Source organism: Drosophila suzukii (genome assembly GCF_043229965.1).
Source record: "Drosophila suzukii chromosome 2 unlocalized genomic scaffold, CBGP_Dsuzu_IsoJpt1.0 scf_2c, whole genome shotgun sequence".
Lineage (NCBI taxonomy): Eukaryota > Metazoa > Arthropoda > Insecta > Diptera > Drosophilidae > Drosophila > Drosophila suzukii.
Genome location: NW_027255896.1, coordinates 10,232,325 through 10,249,181, shown reverse-complemented (window position 1 = coordinate 10,249,181; position 16,857 = coordinate 10,232,325).

Here is a 16,857-nt window from a genome sequence, read left to right as displayed (position 1 = left end):
TGATCAATTTAAAGGAGAGATAATTGGTCAGCATTTTCAATACCTTCTAAACACAAAAACTATGTTCATGAATCGAGGTGGACATGATCTCAAAACTACGAATTATGGAATTTTGTAATCCAGAAATGACGTCGGAAACGTGCGCCTGCTTCTTCTATGCAAATCGCCGGAATCAAAGCAGAAAATTAATTTCTATATATAATAAAAATGTTCGCAACACCAAAATAAATGAATAAATGTATTATTATGCTACAAAATAAACTTCTGACTTTTTATTTCGAGTTAAAATTACAGGTACGGAGAATGGAAAATATTTCCTTGACTGAGATATTTCGGCTACTTGCGAGTTGTTGAGCGGTCGTGATTTCAACCCCTATTATGGAAACGTATTAGAGCTAGCAGTCAGCCGTGAGGTCGTTGGCGTGAGGCCCATGATCTTTTCAATGAGCGTGCGCCTTCTGGGTTGTGCATGTGTCCCCTTTATTGCGGTCAGGTAATTGACAGGTGCGCATGTTCGGGTAGCTCTTGCTTGAATCCCTATTATGACATGTTTATGACCCATTTGTGGAAAGGAGAGAATCTTAGACTATTTACCAGTTAAACGTTCTGGGGCGAAAACAAAAAGAGAAAAAAAAGAAGAGAAAAAGAAGAGAATCATTAACTTGTGAGATTTATTTTATTGGGGTTCATTTGATTTCTTATATGCTAATATGCCATTAATATGCTTATTCTCCCAGAGTCCGCGTTTCCATACTACTGAGCAAAAGCGGGAAACGAGGCCACCAATGGCAGAACTACAAACATGAACAAGCCTCTTACAAACAGGGCATTAGAAGGGCGAAACGAACTGCATGGCAGACCTTCTGGTCTGATATAGAAAAAACGACTGATGCCGCAAGGCTCAGGAAAATTTTCTCTAAGACAGCCGCGCCCTTGGGTTATCCTCAGAAGGAAAATGGATCATGATCAGACTCCAGTAAAGAGTCCTTGTCACTTTCCAGGGAGCCAAAACACAGGTCATCCTCCAGAATGAAATACCGGAGAAGGGATCAAATTAGATCTCCTCCTACCAGACCGCAACATTAAATGGTCCATGCAGACCGTCCATTCAGACCGGACGGGATAGCACCGGCACACATCCAACAAGCAGGACAGCTAGCTATAAACTGGCTGAGAAAACTCTTCCACACCATTATGGCAGTAGGAAAACGCCAACCGCATGGCGGGAAACGAAAATGGCATCGAGAAATCACTCACTTGCCTTCCTTGACATAGAGGGAGCCTTCAACAACGTGCTTCCCATTGCTATAACACAAACTCTCACAGCACTAGGGGTTGAGCCGCTAATGGTGTGGTTGATCCATAAATTGCTGATAAGCAGAATGGTCACAGCCACACCAGGGACCTCAACCCAGACTAGACTAGTGAGCAGAGGCACCCCACAAGGAGGTGTACTATCACCCCTCCTGTGGAATATTGCAGTAAATAAACTACTTCGGGTTCTGGAGGGAAGAGGCTGTAAGGTAGTGGCATACGCAGACGATGTCGCTATCATCTTTAATGGAAAATATCCACAATCAATTTTGCGATCCTATGACCGCTAAATTAAAAATATTATCGGAATGGACGATAAAGAACGGACTTGGGGTAAATCCCTCAAAAACGGAACATGTTCTATTTACAAATAGATACAAAATCCCACAACTTAACCCACCCAATTTAAACAACTGTAATCTCTCTTTTAGCGATCACGGCAGATACTTGGGACTTTAGACCAAGAGAGAACCAAGAAAGCGAACATTGCACTTTACTCCTGTAAAAAAGCAATTGGGCTAAGATGGGGCATGTCCCCTAAAATATTGTCAACTGGATGTATACAGCGGTAGTCAAGCCAATCTTTCTATATGGAGTGGCTCTGTAGTGGACCGCTCTACACAAACAATGCTTCTTGACTCCTCTAAACAAAGTATTAGTGGAGCCCTTCGAACTACCCCTAATGAAGCGCTGAATGCGATTTTGAACCTCCCTAGCAGGCATGGAAAGGGCCAAGGGCAGCCATTCGACTGAGGAATACCGGGCAATGGAAAGCCCAATTTTATGGTTACGTTAAAAATCTCCAGCATGATAAATCGATTGTGAAGAAAACGGATCTACACAAATCTCTTGAATATAGTCACACACTTTTTGAGGACCTGCTTACAGATAGGGAGGAATGGGGACAGGGCCGACCGGGCTCGACGGACGCAATCCGTTTCTATACATATGTCTCCAAATTAGAAGGACTCAGCTTCTGCCCAGCCCTAAGCAGACGTAGACTGAAGCACTTTAAAAACCTCTTCATCAACGATCTTACCGAAATATCGGAGATTAACCTTAAACACATATACGCTTTTATGAAACCTTCCGGTTGGAAGACATGCTGATCAACTTAATCCTAGGTTGAAACATACTAGATAGGGGACCAAAAAAAGGAAAAACGAGATCATGCGGTATTACAATGGACTCCCAGAGGTCTACGTGTATCAGAGTATGACAGCCGTTTTAACCTAACCTAACCGAAGTTGAGAATAATATTATTTGTATTGAGTATACATGATCAGATGGCGGACATCTTTACAGTACCGTTGGCAAGAATTTTGGAACGCTGGTCCAGATTAGACTTTAAAATAATGGCTGACTTACATTCTTCTTTAACCTATTTAAATTACCACAACTAAAAATTAATTTGATTGAGAGAAAGAAATTTGCTGATGAGTTTTTATAATTTTGATTCTCTAAACTACTGAAACTTAAATGTAAACGAAATATAAGTAATTTTATTTTAAAGTGATCTTATCGGGCTTTTCTGGGTTTCCCACGAATGCTGGCTCACATTGTATATCCCAGAATGAACACTAGCCATTAAAGAAGAAGTCATTCATGAACAAGATGTGAAGTTTTTGTGAATACAATAGTCTTAGATAAGTGAAATGTAATTTTAGTGGGGGCGTGTTGAATACCTTTTTTCAATTAACAAAAACAACATTACACAACAATTTACTTGCTTCGTTAAATATAACTATGGCCTTTCGATCACTTGTTCTTTTTTTTATCCTTTGCATGAGTGTTACGAAGAAAAAAACATTTATAATTAATTAAACATAAAAATTTAATGAAAGAGTAATCTTATTGTGCGGGAGTTTGGGAGTAGTTTTACAACAGACCGACCCTGTGGAAGTTTGAAGTTCTGGAAAATGCTACAAACAGTTGAAGGACCATCAAGAGGAACAGCAACCGCCCCGGATAATCGGAGCCCCAGATTAGTCTATTGTTTACCTTAGAGAATGCGGGGCACAAGGCATGGTGCCAGCTACCGGCAGGAAGGAATTGCAAGATCGGATGCTTCATATTGTAAAAGAGTTTATAAAATCTTGATGTATAATCGAGTATTTCAATTTATCTACCTGTTACATACATATGACAAGTCTAGTATACCCTTTTACTCTACGAGTAACGGGTATAATTAACTTAAAATTTAAAGAAAATAACTCAATTGATAAAGTGGCTCAAGCTTCTAAATTTGCCAACAACGGGGTACAAGTTCGAAACGCGCTAGACAGCCGCACTTTTCCTTCTTTCTTGCGTAGGGCGGGCCCTTCCTTCTTTCGGGTGCCGCCACAGGCGTTAAATTATGTGAGTGCTGGGCCTCGTGACTGCGTCAACAAAATTAATTGAATAGATGTCTTTGAGATGATGGAAAACGGAGTCATCTAGGCAGTCATATGCTCTCTAGCAATCATAGACGATGAAAGTCTACTTGTTCTTATAAAAAAACCGGGAACACTGAAATGCAACTACAAAAAAACCATGGCTGACCGTCAAGATTGTTTTGCGTGTAATTTCTTAAGAAATCACCGTCCGTCGAAGATAATATGTTCGCGAATATTATGGGTGAGTCCCAAGGATTGGATTTGCTGACAAAGACCGTGCGAATTTCGTAAACAGGACCTAGGCTTATTACAAAATTATAATTTTGTCAACGTTTATTAATAACACAACGTTCAGCTGTCAGTGGCATTAATGAATTACTTCTCTATATTTAAAATTTACACAGATTATGCTTACGTATATGAGTGATTCTTTGAGAAACATTTCGACATTTTCTTTATGAGACTTTATTTTTAAGTATTTTTTTTGTGAGTTTTGTGAAACTTAATTCACTTTCCATGTAAAAAAATTAAGAAATTTTATATATCTAGTTGATATCAGAACCTATGTTTGCTGAAGGTGTGATCGTCACTAGATTCCTACCTCGTTAAGAGGCGTTTTTGATTGATATCAGAAGTTTTTGTTTTAAACATCAATCACATAATTCATCTTCATAAAGCTTCAATTTTCTTAATTTGTAGTTTTACACTTTCACCGATTTTTTTCCCAAACGAAATAAAATGTTTAAAGTCGTCGTATGCAATCCTTTTAGGTTTGCAATATCTTTTGATTGTTGTACCACTAGTTATGATCGGACCATCACAGCAGTGATGCAGTGGGCTTCGTCACAAAGTGAACTGCCGTCCACTATACCATGATCAGAAGTCATGTTTAAATTAAAAATTAATACAATAGTGTTTTTACTTTTATTCCGATGTAAAGGTTGGGATTTCGCATGCAATTCTGTGGACATTTAAAGATTCTTCCACAGTGTAAACGGATGTTTGAAAAAATCGCAGAGAAGGATTAAAAGTCGTTTTGAAAGGCGTGCAAAGACTTTCGAAATTCCTATTTACGATATACCGCTGAACCCTGTATATTTAGTAGTTTACATGTCACGGGTGTACTTAGTATAGTAATTTATAGCTGCTTTTCTTACGAGTTTTTCCAAAAGTAGTAAAACTAAAGTTTCTTATATCAAGCTTTTTAACATCGTCATAAATTTCCAGGACCTTCAAATAGAGTTTGGATACGCACAAAAAAGGTCAATGCTCTGGCAGTGCTCGATGTTCTGAAATGTGGCCATTTTTATACCCTTGCAGAGGGTATTATGATTTCAGTCAGAAGATTGCAACGCAGTGAAGGAGACGTTTCCTACCACATAAAGTATATATATTCTTGATCAGAATATATATATTCTTTCAGATTTAAAGCTATCGGGCTGAAACTTTCCCAAAAGTCTTCTTTCTTTAGCAGGTACTATATAAGTCGGAACCAGCCGGATCGGACAACTATATCTTTTAGCTCTCGTAGGAAGAATCGAAAGGAGGAAGAAAGGAGGTTATAAGCAATAATCAATGTTAGTAACACCATGTTACATTTTAAGGATTGTTGCTAGCTTCACTGATATTAAAAAAATTCACGTGCTCAGCTCCCACACCACGTCAAGGTCACAATCCACGAGGGGGAAATTAATATCATTATACCCGTTACTTGTAGAGTAAAAGGGTATACTAGAAGGAAGCGTTTCCGACCCCATAAAGTAAATATATTCTTGAACAGGATCACTAGCCGAGTCGATCTAGCCATGTTCGTCTGTCCGTCTGACCGTCTGTCCGTCTGTCCGTCTATCCGTCTGTCTGTCCGTCCGGATGAACGCTGAGATCTCGGAAACTATAAGAGCTAGGCTATTAATCATTTGGCGTGCAGATTCCTGAGCTTCTTACGCAGCGCAAGTTTGTTTCAGCGAAGTTACACACCCACTCTAACGCCCACAAACCGCCCAAAACTTTGGCTCCTACAGTTTTGATGCTAGAATAAAAATTGTAACTGAAATGTATTGTTCTCATCAATACCTATCGATTGACCCAAAAAATTTTGCCACGCCCCCTTTAACGCCCACAAACCGCCCAAGCCTGTGACGCCCACAATTTTCATGCTAGATAAAAAATTTTAACTGAAATGTAATGGTCTCTTCAATACCTATCGATTAATCAAAAAAAAAGTTTCCCACGCCCACTCTAACGCCCATAACGCTTAAATCTGTCTACCGCCGGTAGGTGGCGCATTTTAATCTCGATTTGCTGTTTGCTTATCTCCATTTCCCTTTGGTGTCTTTAGCTGAGTAACGGGTATCTGGTAGTCGAGGTACTCGACTATAGCGTTCTTCCTTGTTTAAATATATATATATACAATTTTGAAAACTAATGCCATAAAAATACATATATACAATATGCCATATACAATTAATAATTTTTTCTAACCTGTTACAATTTTTACAATTTATATATTTAATTACATTACCTACTACAAGCTATACTTTAAAAAATTCCATCGTGGTGGCTATATGGTGTCTCATAAGTAATGGAAAGAGCTTGTAGAATTCGAGAATCTGAAAATATCCAATCAATTTGTGTTATTTGTTTTGTTGTGGGAGAATCATTAATTGAAAAGAGGTTATAGGCATTCAAATGTTCCTCCAGAATATCAGTTCCCGTGGATCTGCAAATATTAAGATCTTCTAATATTACTACTTTAGTATTATCCATTCTACGCACTTTTTCGTCAGCTTTAATTTCATTTCGAAATCTTGCAATAGGAATTCGGGGACTCCTATTAACAACTATAAATTACGTGTCAAGATATTTAAACGCAATCGATTGATACGTTGCCCTTGTGTTTGTGAACTTCTTTGTCTCAAACAGAAACAATGCATTTTACGAAATGTTTTGTTTTGCATAAATAAGTATTCCGTTTTTCCCAATACTATTCAAACGATTGCTATCTATTCTTCTTATAATGTCGAAATCCCTTAAAGTGTACTCTTATTGTGGAAGAGTTCAGTTTTCAACAAAACATAAAAAGTTGGCAAAACAAATAATGTTGTCGTTGGCTACATCTTCGCTATGAGCGCGAAGAGATTCCACGTTGTGGTAATATAAAGAGATATCCTCATTTTCATTGACCAAAAATTCGTAATGCGTAGTCAAAGCCTTTTCCCCTCCTTAACGTGCAAGTTGTACTTGAACATGTGTAGCTCCAAATCTAGTTGGTGGGACAAAGTCTCCGCTAGTTGCTCTGCTGCAACCTTCGTACAATGAAGCTCGCTTAATGCCTCTTTTAAGATGCACTGTGACTTTGGTGAAGGTTGCTCCTTGGCTCTTATAGATGGTAATTGCCTCAGCAGGAACAACTGGAAATTGTTTTTGATCAACAGAAGAATGTCCCGGACTTCCGCATTGGAATACTCGAGCTGTTTTATAAATTGGAGTCCAGTCTGGGTGATAATTTCCTCGAACTTTTGACCTAGCTATAGTACCGACAGTGGCATCTGTAAACTTAATCCACAGTCCAGTAACTAATAATGAGCCATTAACCATACAGTGGTCAATTCGCATTAATTGACCAGTTGCCCCATTTACAAGTCCATCATTTGTGTCAATATTGACGGTCACCATATAATTTGCAGTTGTCTTCAGGTGTAAAATATATGGTAGACCCTGAGTTTCAGAGGTCTTCATGTTTTGGGCATGCCTAAGAGTTGATTCTCGACTTCTTTCAGACATATTAGCTACTTTAACTTTATCTACTGCAGTTGACACAAATTCTTCAGTTCTAGCTTGGGCAAGCTTTAAAGATTTGTAACGGTTTACGTCAGCACTAGAACAGAATAAGGAATTGCGTCGGAACATCGGTTACTGGAAGAACTCTTGTCCTGAAAAGCTCAATATCTGCATCTGTCATGTTGGATTCAGACATCTTATTCAAAGCCAAAGCAAAAGTGTGCTCGTCATGTTGCAGCATTATTTCCGTTAGCTCGAAAAACTTAAAGTTATTCCAAAGGTTAGCTCCTGCCAGAATATTATAGGGATTAGATGCATTTTCTGCGAATATCGAACGATCTCCAACTGGGCTAAGCTTCTTCAGATCTCCAAACACTATTATAGACTAGCCCCCAAAACTTACATCTTGACTTCTAAAAATTTGACTAAGACTTAGTCTAAGTATCCAAGCATTTTTGATCCGACCGTCAAGATTTCATCTATAATAATTAATTGGATATCAATCAACTTATAATGCATCGTATTTAAAGTGTCATTGCTTAAGGGTCTTAAAGGACCAGATGTTTGATTAACAGGGAGGGAGAAAACTGAATGAAGCGTTTGTTCCCTAATCCCAAAAGCTGATTTTCCAGTAGGAGCACAAAGTAAAACCTCTGCGGAATCTATTGCCACAGGAAATTTATTTGCTCGCCAAGTTATAGACTGAAATATTGTAGAAATCAATCTGCTTTTTCCCACTCCGGCTCCTCCACCAACATATTCATAAAATGATTTTTTGGCTGCAACATTATGCATTACGTGGACGTAATACTGGCGTTGCTTAGAGTTGAGAGACCGGGTAAGCGAGCAAAGGTTATAGTCAAATACCATCGGAGGAAGTCTTATAAGAGGAAGTTCGCCATCTTCTGGATTATTTGAATCTTTTTCATCTTGGAGTACTTTTACGTTTGGGCCGACGTCGGATACTGCCAAAGCTCTGAACTCTTCATCAAGGTATTGAGAGGCTGGCCCTTCGGGAAGGGGCCGTTTTCTTCTTTACCCACATTTTGCAGATCTTGAAGAACTCTCTCTAACTCCATGTCGTCAAACACATCTTACTGCTCTTTATTGCGTTTAATAATTTCAAAATTATTTCTAAATGTGCTTTCATTGTCGTTTGAAATGAGTTCCGACTCTTCACTTCTGCATGGGAAAAAGGGCATTACGTACATTACGTTATTTTCTTTATCTGAATCAAAGTCGATTGGTTCGTCATATTCTTCGTTTTACTGTTCTGATCCTGCAATTAGCTTGGAGAATTTGAACCAAGCCTCAAATTCCGCAAGACATAACGACTCTAGTTGTTCATGTCTTTGCACGTACCGATCAAGTAAATTTCGCTCAAAAATATTTGTTGAGTTTTCGGGCAGCTGTTCTAATTCTCTGTTAGATCGGACTATCCGCACCCTTTTATCTGGATGGCAAGTGTTAATAAAAGCATTTCATTCACTAGCCTCAGACAAGTGTAAACCTAAAATGTTGTATGCAGCTTCTTTGGCAGATATTTCTGAAGCGTTAATGAACTCGCTCTCTAAATGCTGCAATTATCTTTTGACGGAAAAACTTCCATGGCTTATTTCTTTCATTGCCTCTCGAAGCAGTTGGATTTATTTATGTAGTGAATTATATAACTACAACAGGCGTAAGCATCTAGAATGAACTAAGCATTCAGCAACCTATCAGAAAACTGGTGACGAAGAAATTTTTGGGGCTTTTTTAAGCTAGACCCAATGGCCCACTTGTACTCCTCATAGGAAATTTCAAGATGGCTGAGAATATATTCAAAATTATTAAAGATGGCAGATTCTTCTTCTTTAGGAGCTCTTTAACTTTTTTAAATATTTCTTTATATTCTTTTACGTTGGATTCGTTTTCTTCAGATGGATACAAAACCAGACAAACCTTGCAGTTCCCTTAAACATGAAGCGCTGTGCTTATGGCGCTGATATTGAATCAGTTCATGAATTTCAGGATCGTCACCGCTGGTAGTAATGAAACGATCAAGAAAGCAGGTGACCTCTTCGGCGTTATCGGGTCCTTCTAGCTTTGGGGCACCAGAAAACCAATACATGCCATGAGAGTGCGGCGATTCTCTGTGCTGGAACTCGATCCTCCAATAATAATGGACGAGTCGTAGCTCATTAAATATCTCGGAGCTTTTAAATAATTTCATTAATTGTCGAAGTACCGGGATCACGTTACTGGGTCAGATCGGATTAATTTAGCTTTCTTGGCGCTAGAAAGAGCTTCTGCCTCTTTCTCAGTAATGTCTCTGCTATCCAATTAAAGAGATAGAATAACTAAGAGTTCGTTCCATTTAGATACAGCAGCAGAGAGGGTTATGAAGAATCTAGGCAACCCAAATTGTCTAATCATGGCTAAAACTTTTTTTTAGGTCTCCCAGTGGGCTGGAGCTGATCGGAGGCCTTTTAGAATGTGAAATCCATCGTCAGGTTGTATAAGACTGTCAACAAATGAATTATACCTCACATTTGCAGCAGTTACTGCACCTGATTTTTTTCGTAGGGCAATGGAAATAGAACTTTGAATTCGTTGCACTTCATAAAATTTGTACATATAAAGGACTTTGGGCACTACTGCGCAACGACGGTCGTAAAAGCGAATTTGCGATCTTGCTTTTTTTGCATAGGTCGAATATCCCTTATATATTTCGCCGCAAGAAATAGTTCGGAAGGAAAGTTCTTCTGCGTCCTCGTCAAGAGTTAAATTTTTTGGAATGGGTAGTATGAAAAGATGGTTTCTGGGGACAATTAGCTTATTAATGGCCTCCCGGTGAGAAAGAAGAGAAAAGTTGCACGTCGCACAACCATAGTATCCAAAGGTTGTTATCTTTGAGGAACATATCCGATCATGTTCGGAAAAGGTGTGATCACGTACCCTTTTGCCTTATTATCACAGGTGTTGATATGAACGTGAGAAAGGTCGCACACCCAAAGTATTCAAAGATGGTTATCTTAGAGGAACATGTCCGATCATGTTGGGGAATAATGTTTTGTATGATTGTAAAACTAATTTAGAAATCAAAAGAACCCCAATATAATAAATCTCACCAAGTTAATGATTCTCAGATGTGAAATATTTTCAAACACACATTTTTGTTTCCGCCCCAGAACGTTTAACTGGTAAATTGTCTAAGATTCTCTCCTTTCCACAAGTGGGTCATAAACATGTCATAAAAGGTATTCAAGCAAGGGCTACCCGAACACGCGTACCTGTCCATTACTTGACCACAATTAAAGGGATACATGCAAAAGCCTGAAGGCGCACGCTCATTGACAAGCGCAATAAAAGGGACACATGCACAAGCCCGAAGGCGCACTCTCATTGACAAGATCATGACCTCACGCCAACGACCTCACGGCTGACAGCTAACTCTAATACGGCCCATAATAGGGGTTGCATTCACGACCGCGCAACAACTCGCAAGTAGCCGAGTATTCTCCATTCTCCGTACCTGCAATTTTAACTCGAAATAAAAAGTCAGAAGTTTATTTTGTAGCATAATAATATTAATTTATTAATTTATTTTGGTATTGCGAACATGTTTTATTATATATTGAAATTAATTTTCTGATTTCGTTCCGGCGATTTGCATATAAGAGGCAGGCGCACAGTAGGTAGTTAATACGGGAGCTGGCTCACTAGGTAATAAATCATGTCAAAAAAGGAGGTGGGGGTGACCCTAATTAGTCACGCATGGTTGCACACTGACCCTAATTAGTCACGCATGGTTGCACACAGGTGTTCTAATGACCTACTTAGCATAATTAATTCAAAAAGGGGGGTGTTGCTGACCCTAGTTAGATGAGCATGGTTGCACACAGGTCACTTAATGAGGTTAGAAAGTGGTGTGTAGGAGTGTGAGAGAGTGGTGTTTTGATATGTCTTGTTTTGTCTTGTCTTTTTCTCAAGCTAAAGGTGCGTGTGTGATAGGGGTGTTTTGTCATGCGTGGAATTTTGTGGAGTGCAATGGTTGCACACAGGTCACTATGTTGCTTCTAACTTGTGTTAGAACGCGTTATGCGTGGGCGTTTTGTTGAGTCAATTAGGGTTGTAGGTGACACCTGGCTTGCGTGTGTGATAGGGGTGTTTTGTCATGCGTGGGATTTTGTGGAGTGCAATGGTTGCACACAGATCACTATGTTGCTTCTAACTTGGGTTAGAAGGCGTTATGCGTGGGCGTTTTGTTGAGTCAATTAGGGTTGTAGGTGACACCTGGCTACGGTCTTGTGGTCAAAAGGTGTTGGTTTGAGGGATATTAGACCGCATACTTTTGTGGTGTAAAACAAGCGTGAGTTCGGTAACCTCCCCCTCTTTAGCGACCATTAGATGGGAAAGTGAGCGTGGGAGTGTAACAAAAACGTTGTTTTGTTATGCGTGGGCGTTTTGTTGATTCAATTAGGGTTGTAGGTGACACCTGTTAGTGTAACCTGCCTACGGTCTTGTGGTCAAAATGGTGACTGTGGTGGTGGTGGTTCCTAACAGAACAAAACCAAATGAGATCGTTTGTTTAGTCAAATACGTTTTTCTTTAATCATATTTGAAAATTTTTTCTCATGCGCTTACATGAGAGAGAAAACGGTTACCTTCTAAGTTTTCAAAAAATGTATGTGTTAAGGAGAAATGTGGAAAGTAGTTCAGTTTTAAAAAACTATTCGTTTTACAAGGGGTGTTTTGTCATGCGTATGAATTTGTAAAACTATATTTAGGCGGAGGAGGAGGAGGAAGGGAAGTTGTTTTTCTATGCGTGGGCGTTTTGTTGATTCAATTAGGGTTGTAGGTGACACCTGTTAGTGTAACCTGGTTACGGTCTTGTGGTCAAAAGGTGTTGGTTTGAGGGATATTAGACCGCATACTTTTGTGGTGTGAAACAAGCGTGAGTTCGGTAACCTCTCCCCTCTTTAGCGAGCATTAGATGGGAAAGTGAGCGTAGGAGTGTAAGAGGGATGGTGGTGGTGGCGGTGCTTGTGGTGGTGGTTCCTAACAGAATATACACATTTATACACAAAAACAAATGAGATCGTTTGTTTAGTCAAATACGTTTTTCTTTAATCATATTTGAAAATTTTTTCTCATGCGCTTATAGAAAGAGAAAACGGTTACCTTCTAAGTTTTCAAAAAATGTATTTGTTAAGGAGAAATGTGGAAAGTAGTTCAGTTTTAGAAAACTATTTGAGTTGAGCGAACCATCTAGAATCGTCGTGTGAACCGTCCGGTAATTCAAAGCTAAAGTAAAGTTGTGTTAACTTACGTTCCATCCGAATTCGATTTGTGCGAGATTATCAAATTGATAAAAATTAAAATACTTTACCAAGTGTAAAGTAAAGTTGTGTGAACTGTGAACTACCCAGATTTGTGTTGTGTAAACTTATCAAATTGATAAAACATAAAATACTTTACAGTAAAAGTAAAGTATAACAAAGTGAAAAGTACAAGTAACAATACAATACTTCCAAAAAAAAAAAGGAATAAATAAAAACAAAAAAAATGAATAAGTATTGTGGAAAGTGCAACATTACCCTATCGGGTAACATTTCGTGGGCTCATCATCTGCGAACGGAGCAACACAAGAAGAATGTTGTTGAACCAGTGGATTCAAGGATAAAAAAAATCAGTTCTGGATTTCAAGGAAGGATTGTTCACTACTTATATGAAAACACCAACAATGATGTAATTTATCCAACACAATTTATGGAGGAAGCAGGAGAAGCTTTTCTACCTCACTTGTATCCATTGTTGGAAAGTTATGCATCGGTGAAAATAAATTTTGAACTTTTTGGAGAGTACGGACTTTTGAAGGAAGAAAAGGAATGTATTGAAATAAAGTCATTTCAAAGTAAGATGACAATAATTAGTGCCTATTCGAACATTGAAAATGAATATAAGGAGCACATGGAAAAAATTTTGGCGAGGATGGAAGAATTCCAAGAAAGGGATAGTGGATGGACTTTGCTTCATCTCACTCGATTGGAGATGAATATTAATCAATATTCACCCTTAAGAGGATCATCTTATATAAAACTACCCTCTTGTTTAGAAGGAAAAAAAGCAATTATAAATATAAAAAACACAGATGATGAATATTGTTTTAAATGGAGCTTAATCGCAGCATTAAGTAAACTAAATAAGAATGCGAACAGATGCACAAGCTATAAAGTGAATATAAATGATGAAGTAATTCAAGTCAATGGGATCACACTAAATTTCACTGGATTGCAATTTCCACTAAAGCCTGCGGATATATCGAAATTTATGGAAATAAATAAGGACATAAATATTACACTTTTTGGATTCGACGATGGAGTTATATTCGGGCCCATATTTTACTCTCCTGAAGTGAGGAGAAATCATATAAATATGTTGATACTGGAGGAAGGATGTAAAGCACACTATACTTGGATAAAAAATCTCTCAAAGTAAGTTGTTTTATCATTTTATCATTATTATATCTTTTACCTGTTTTTGTTTTTAAATTTCATAATATTTATTTGCTTTCATACTTAAAAAAAAATTTTTTTTTTCTTGTGTTTATCTTTTTTTAGTTTGGTTTCCTCTCAAGTTTCGAGAGACAAATCAAAAAAATGGTTCTGTCAAATTTGCTTAAATTACTCATTGAGTGAAGATGCTGCCAACCGGCATTCAGAAGTCTGTGGGAAAAAAGTCTCGCGTTTACCCAACATGAAGGATGCCACTTTACGGTATACAAATGTTCAAAAGGAAGTGATGGTCCCATTCACAGTTTACGCTGACTTTGAATGCATCCTTCAACCAATTAATAAAAACGAAACATTAAATTTAAATATTATAAATATACATAGACCTGTTTCATATGCATACTATATAAAGTGTGCACATGATAACAGTTTAGATAAGTTTGTCTTAGAAACTGTATTTAACTCGGGAATGAATTTCCTGTTATCACTAATAGAAAATTTAAGTTTTATATATGAAAACTATATTTCAAAATCTGTTTCTTTAATAATGTCAGATGTTGAAGAAGATGATTTCCAAAAATCTAATAATTGTCATATATGCAACACTCCTCTTTTATTAGACAGAGTTAGGGATCACTGTCACTTCACAGGAAAATTTAGGGGGGCAGCACATAATGAGTGTAATTTAAAATATACAGTTCCAAAATTTATTCCTGTTTTCTTCCACAATTTCACCAGGTATGATTGCCATCTATTTATTAAAGATTTGGCAGTCATACCTGGTGAAATAAAGGTAATTCCATTAAATAAGGAACAATATATATCAATTTCAAAAATTATAACTTTAAGTAATGGTGATAACTTTGAAATCCGTTTTCTAGACTCGTTTCGATTTATGCCTTCTGCTTTAGATACATTAGCTTCAAATCTAGATAGTGAACAAATGTGTATAACAAGATCATTTTTCCCTAATGAAAATCATTTCAACTTAATGCGACGAAAGGGTGTATTTCCATATGAATATTTAGATTCAGTTGAGAAATTAAAAGAAAGTAAATTACCTCCTAGAGAAGCTTTCTATAGTTCCTTAACCGAAAATGAATGTTCAGTTGAAAATTATACTCACGCACAAAAGGTATGGAATGAGTTTTCTTGTAATAATCTTAAAGATTATTTAGAATTATATTTAAAAACAGATGTTTTATTAATGTCTGATGTCTTTGAAAACTTTCGAAGACTTTGTAGTAAAATTTATTCACTTGATCCAGCACATTTTTTCACTACACCAGGATTATCATGGGAAGCTATGTTAAAATGTACTAAAATTGAATTAGATTTATTAACTGATATAGATCAGTATAAATTTATTCAAAGTGGTATTCGTGGTGGCTTAGTTCAATGTACATGTAGATATGCTAAATCAAATAATAAATATGTTGAGAATTTTGATAGTACTCAAAAATCATCATATTTGATTTATTTGGATGCAAATAATTTATATGGTTGGGCTATGTCACAATCTTTACCATATGGAGGTTTTGAATGGATTTCAAGGGGGGAACTTGATAGTATTAACATTGCTGAGATTGCAGATGATAGTTAATATGGATACATTTTTGAGGTAGATTTAAAATATCCTTTAAAATTGCACGATAAACATAATGACCTTCCATTTTGATGTAATAATCAGTTACCAACAAAGTCAGACAAAATAAAAAAATTAATTGCTGATTTAAGGGATAAAGAAAAATATATAATTCATTATAAAAATCTTCAACAGTGTATAGAAAATGGATTAATTCTAACAAAAATTCATAGAGGTCTTCGCTTCTTTCAGAAACCTTGGCTAAAAACATATATTGATTTGAATACATTCCATAGAACTAATGCAAAAAATACATTTGAAAAAGATTTTTTTAAACTTTTAAATAATGCTGTCTACGGTAAAACGATGGAAAATGTAGATAAGCGCGTTAATATTAAATTAATTACTGAATGGGAAAGTGCTTCACCATCCGATTCTTCTGGTCCAAAAAGGCATTGCGGTAGATCTCTTATTTCAAAGTCAAACTTCCATAGTGTCAAACAGTTTTCAGAAAACTTCTTTGCCTTTCAAATGAAAAGATTAAATGTGTTGTACAACAAACCTTTATATTAAGGTTTTGCTGTATTAGATTTATCGAAATGGAAAATGTATGATTTTCATTATAATTATATCAAACCTAAATACAATGAAAATGTTCAATTAAATTATATGGATACAGATTCTTTTATATATACCATTAACACTGAAGATTTTTATAAAGATATTCAGAATGATGTTGAGATGAAGTTTGATACATCAGATTATTCTGATGAATTACTTAATCTCTATAATTTTCCTAAAGCTAATAAAAAAAGGTTGGGTTTTTTTAAAGATGAACTCAATGGAAGACCTATGACTGAATTTGTTGGTTTGAGATCAAAAATGTATGCCTTTAAAACATCTAATAGTAATGACAGCTCTGAAAAAACAGTGAAAAAATCAAAGGGTGTTAAAAGAAGTGCAATAGATCAACTAACTTTTAATAGTTTTAAAAAATGTTTGTTTTCGGAAGAGGAAGTGGTAGGCTCTATGTCAATGATTAGATCTAAAAATCATCTTTTATCAACAATTAAATGTAAAAAAGTAGTTCTCAGTCATAAAGACACAAAGGTTCTTATACAAGACAATAAAATTAATACACTACAATATGGCCATTATAAAATAGATGAAAAAAGATTAGAAAATAAACTTAATGAAATGGATTCAAATATTTATGTTTATGAACAAAGAATAAAAGAAATAGAGAATTGTTCTAATAGAAATAATTATCAAGAGAATGAAATAGAAAAATTTAAGAAAAATATATATG